The sequence below is a fragment of the Austrofundulus limnaeus genome, unplaced genomic scaffold (genome assembly GCF_001266775.1).
Source record: "Austrofundulus limnaeus strain Quisiro unplaced genomic scaffold, Austrofundulus_limnaeus-1.0 Scaffold311, whole genome shotgun sequence".
Classification (NCBI taxonomy): domain Eukaryota; kingdom Metazoa; phylum Chordata; class Actinopteri; order Cyprinodontiformes; family Rivulidae; genus Austrofundulus; species Austrofundulus limnaeus.
This window is the reverse complement of record NW_013952713.1, coordinates 366,243-371,501: the sequence shown is the minus strand read 5'-3', so window position 1 is coordinate 371,501 and position 5,259 is coordinate 366,243. Positions and strand designations below refer to the sequence as shown.

Below are 5,259 nucleotides of genomic sequence, written 5' to 3'. Positions count from 1 at the left end.
CATAAAACCCAAAGGGCACCCCAGGTTGCATAATGTGTTCAAATAGCTAATGTGTGTTTAATCTGAGTTTGATGAAGAGTCAAGGGTTTGAAATGATCTGTAAAATAGTTTTATTTAAACATGTGAAAGACAGAGGTTGTGTTCGAGTGCACTTCAGTGTCACTGCAGTAGAAGTGGGAAAATTGAGTTAACAGGACCTTTGATTTTACAACTGCCATATATATTATTTTTTTTACAATAAATGCAGTGGTTGTATGAATATGAAAAAGCAATTTAATTTAATCTCCTGCACCATCCTGGACAATTTACAATCCAATTCAAAACATTCAATTTAATCTAATGTCAGTGAAATATTTATAACAATCTTTTTCCTTTCTGGGTCAAAACAGAGCTGATGTCTATTAGGGCTTTGCATAAAAATCAATATATATCCATTTCTTTAAAAATATTGTATCGATTTTCTTTCTTTTAATATTGATATATCCCTCCAACCCTTAGGGGGCAGTATAATGATGTGCAAATCCTGTTCAGAGCAAAGAAGAGAAAGCTGCAAGGGAGGTCCATGAGTCAGCAAAATGGCCAGCAGTATTCTGAAAGCGCCTTTGTTCTTAAAAGCAAACATTTGGACACAGTTTTATAATGAAAAATATATAATATCCCTTTATAATATTTTGCTGATTTTGTCGAGTCACTGGCAGTGAGCAGTAAGTATAAATTAACATGTATTTAAATCAAATTGAGCTGCATTGTATTGAGAATCGTATTGTATCGTGAGTTCTGTATYGTATTGAATTGCCATGTCCYAACCCAGCCCTAGTGTCGATCTTCAGCTGTGACTTTGTGAAAGACRAGGYACATTGTGGAAAAGTCATTCAAAGGTACATATAAAAACAAAAAGAGCTGTTAAAGTGACCAGTTGACCTGAAATGCATGTTTTTGTTCTGCAGAAGAAAACCTGAGTAACTAGAAAAAACCCATGCATGGAGACAACATGAAAAGTCCACACAGAAAGCCCCAGGCCATGAGGCGATCCTGCAACCTTCTCTCTGTGAAGTGACAGTTCTAACCATTGAGTGGCCATGCTGCCTTATAACAAACATTAGTTTGGAAAAGGTTGTCTAGCAGAGGAAAGCCAATAGCTTGAACTGAAACGTCACTCATTCAGTCCTCRTCCTGAGGGCAGTAGATGACAGCAGAGAAAATAATTATTTCTTTAACAGGAAGGAACCTGCAGCAGGACCAGGCTCGGGATGAACGGCCATCTGCCTCAACCAGCTGGTTGTTAATGTTATGAGAATAAAAAAACAACACTTTTTTTGGAACTGATTATCCCAATATGGCATCAGCGGTTGTTTAGACATTACTGTAAAAAGCTTGTTTTACTTGAAGTGACCTGCAGTCCCTATCAATTGACCACCCAGCCGTGCAGAAGTTTTCAACAGAACAATCAGTAATGCAATTTGATTAAAAACATCATGGATTTTACTTTTTGTTGAGGAAATTTGTCACCAATAAACAAGTAAATTAATGTTTGCAACTCTTTTTCCACACTAAACCCTAAATTTTATTTTCACCTGCTCTGCCAAACTGAGTGGTTTGCAAAACTGAGTACTAGGGTCCAGATTGACTTGTGAAGAGGAGGCATGGACTTCTGGAGTCAGAGCCTGCCATTATTTGCTTTGGGTTAAGTTGCTCTGCTGTGGGGTGATAGGGGACACTGGTGATCGATCCTCAGAGTTTTAGTGATCAAYAGAGACAGAGGTATTGTCTCCTCCCTCCCTGATCGACTATATCTTTTTTTCTTGAGCCCCACCTCTAAACTCCTCCTGGACAGAATTTATGGGAAGTCTATTCTTTTCTGTCCCTCCATTGATGGCACCTCGTTTTTGTTAACAGATGTATCCGCTTGTGTTTGAATAGCTTTCTCTTTAGAATTTGTATGTGTGTTGTCTATTCCTGGAGCGGTGCTTTTTTGTGACAAGCAAGCGTCAGATTAAGAATGAAATGAAAACACAAACACATTAGAATTTTACTTTGGGTATTTTTGAGTTTGAGAAAAAAAAACAAATAAAAAATTATGGAAAGTCACTAGAATTGTCTTTATCTTAAAATGCTTTTTTATTTTTAGTCGGCAACTTGAATTTATGACCAATGCAATCTTCAGAATCTGAAGTTCAGAATAAACTTTTAAAGGTTTTAATTGCAAATGTTTTTGTTRCTGTTTTTGTTACTAATTTTCTTCTCAGTATTGTGAAAAATCTGATCAAACACTAGCAACTGAAGGAAATGCTGTTGACAAAGAAAACCTTAAGGATTAAAAGGAATTATTTTAAAAACTATCAGAAGAAAACAGAATAAGCAGACCTGCTGTTAGTGTGCACTGTTTTGTTAAAAAGGTGTCGTTTAACTGCCTCGATCAGAGGTTCCTTTAATTTAAACTCTGCTTTATCACAAAAGAAGAAAAAAATGCAATACATGTTGATCCAATTTGTTGCCAATCATTCAGCAACCTCTGCATTAGTGATGCGAAATGTCAAATATAAAAGGAGATTTTGACTGAGTTCCTACTTTGCATATTTTGCTTGTAATACTTTTTGACGTTGAGATATTCCTTCAGCATGAACTCATTATATAAACTTCACGTCATACATTTTTCATCATCTACTTTTTACACACAATGAAGTTTTATTTTTTTTAATCTTGCAGTCTTTGAATTCATGAGAACAATAAATAACATACAAAATCCAAATCCTGCATCTTTCCTTGCCACACACTGCAGTAAGGGATTTAAAGCRTAATAAGCATAGACTTAAATATCACTAGACTGAGCCCCGCCCATACCGTCCACTGGTAGCCTGACAGCATAGAGGAGCAGAAACCGAGACTAAACAGGACAACAGCTCACAGCCTCCATAGAAACTAATAGATAAACAACAAGCTGAACTGGATCTGTTTCACAGATTATCAGTTATGTGTTTACAATAAATTAATAATTATGTTAATTTCATTCAACAATCATGTAAAACAGCAGATTTATACCAGTAAAATATATAATTTTCAAGTAACAATGATCTAATCCAGACCTGAAGTCAGCCTGTAACTTAGACTTTGAAGTCATAATTTGTCAACTAGCTAAAGTATATTTATTATTTCTTCTTAATGTCATAAAAAATAAGAATATTTATATTTACCAGTCGACAGAAAATGTTCTCTGGTTATAGGATGAAACTTGTCTCTATTAGCTAACCATCTTCTTAACAAGTCAGATTCCTCTAACAGAAACCTAAAAATACTCACATTTATAATATTATTTTACACTCTGTAGGTCTAAATATTAATCAGAGGACAAAGTAATATTTAATAGTTTGTGTTAAATTGTAACATGATTCAACAGAGCTAAACTCTGTATATATGCTCCACAAGCTAATATCTGCTAACCAGTTCAATAAAAAAAGAGTGATTACAGTGACTTTATAAGATTATTTTAATTTTAAACTGTTACATTATGTTCTGCTCAGATCACATTAAGCTAAATAAGATCAAATCTGCTGACTTGTTGTAAAATGAGACATTTTCCTGTTTATCTTCTGTTAATAAATCCATAACACAAAMMRCTTTTCTGACATTATTTAAAACATTAGATAKATTATWTAAACTGTAAAATATTAATATTAATTGGGTTAGTATAATTATTAATAGTTTTAATGTTTTCTACATTGTCAGTCCTTTTTTTCTGCTCTGTTRTCAACATGTACAGTAATGGGAAATCCAGACTCTTGACCGTTTAGAGTTAGCCGTTAGCTTCTCCAGCCGATCACACGGTCACGTGGTTTCTGCGCACTCCAGCTGTTCTATAGAACCTCCCTGGTAATAAGATTTAGTATAATTAGTTGCTTAAAACAGTTTTTTGCTCTTGATGTGCTTGTAGTTATTGGTACGGACACAGTGACCTTCTCCCTGAAAAGAAGGTGATATTTATTTGTAAGAGGAGCAGGAGGAGCAAGAGATGAAAAGGCGATGTGATAAATACATCTTCTGTTTTATTACACTGGATGTGAGCCCTGAAACCTGCATGTTGGAGGCTCAGATTGATTCTTTGTTGATGCTCTGCAACTTGGCAAACTTCCTTTCAGTGCTAAGAATAATAATTGTGTCCTTACTTTGTTCTTTAATGTGTAGCTCCTCCAGCAGTGAATGACTTGAGGACCATGTGTTGTTGTCAGGAGCAAAAGTTACTTTTATCCCTAGTGCCATCAATCTTTTCCTCTGTAGAAGTACTGATAGCTCTAAAACAACATCTTTTAAATGTGGTTTTATTGTTTCCGCAATAGAACAATTTACACATATAACACTGCCACTTTCACAAATTTTGAACCAAAATTGGATTTGGCAGTAGCCAAGGGCAATTCCTGAACCATTCAATGCATCACAGATTATATGTGATCTTTTTTGTTTTAAATCCGTACCATGCAAGGTGACAATCAAATAATATTTGTGTTTTACTACCAGATGACTTGGTCGCAGACAGCAATTGACCAAAATGTCTGTGTGACCATGTTACTTGTGCGTTTGACATTTACCTAAATACCATCAGAGGAGGGTGCAGTCTGAGCTGCTKGTTTTTTGTGTGCTGAGGGTGTGATGATTACAGCTGAGCTGGAAAGAAGATGTGCAGTTTTAGAACATGAGCTTGAATGTTTATTAACCTTCGTTTAACCAGGCAAATCCCACTGAAATCACAGATCTCATTTGTAAGGAAGCCTGAGGCAGCCTAACATGCATGTTTTTGGACTGTGGGAGTTAACCGGGGAAAACCTACGCAAGCACAAGGAGAACATGCAAATTGTTGGAGCAGACTGCTGGCCGCGGACATAACAGCATATAATGTTGAAAATCTGTGTAATTTACAGACAATCTGTACAACTTTATGCCATGGCTACAAAAACCACCAATGCTACACAAAACCCCAGAATAATCTGGTGTTTTACCACAGACAGGTGTCTCATGCAGCAAGAATGAAAGTCCTTACTGAAGCAACACAATGAACACAACTCAACAAGTTTCCTTCAACTGCAGCCACAGCTGTGTCACATTTACCAAAAGCATCAGTACAGACATGATAAACTGACAACACAATACAACATTTAAATAAAATGTTTTTATTATCTGTCAAGAGAAAACCAGGAGGAAAGTTTTGAAACAAAGAAAACAGATGTTTCAAAATAAAAAATAAAAACAAAAAAACTACTACTAATCTTA

At 35.5% G+C, this 5,259-nt stretch overlaps 1 long non-coding RNA gene across 1 annotated transcript; it reads left to right on the top strand.

Annotated features, from left to right (window-relative positions):
* Positions 1 to 550: 550 nt before the first annotated feature.
* On the top strand, positions 551 to 1,292 carry LOC106527150 (uncharacterized). The gene is made up of 3 exons (XR_001311348.1): positions 551 to 704; positions 812 to 878; positions 948 to 1,292. It is a non-coding gene; the product is annotated as an uncharacterized LOC106527150 (long non-coding RNA).
* The last annotated feature ends 3,967 nt before the right edge of the window (positions 1,293 to 5,259 follow it).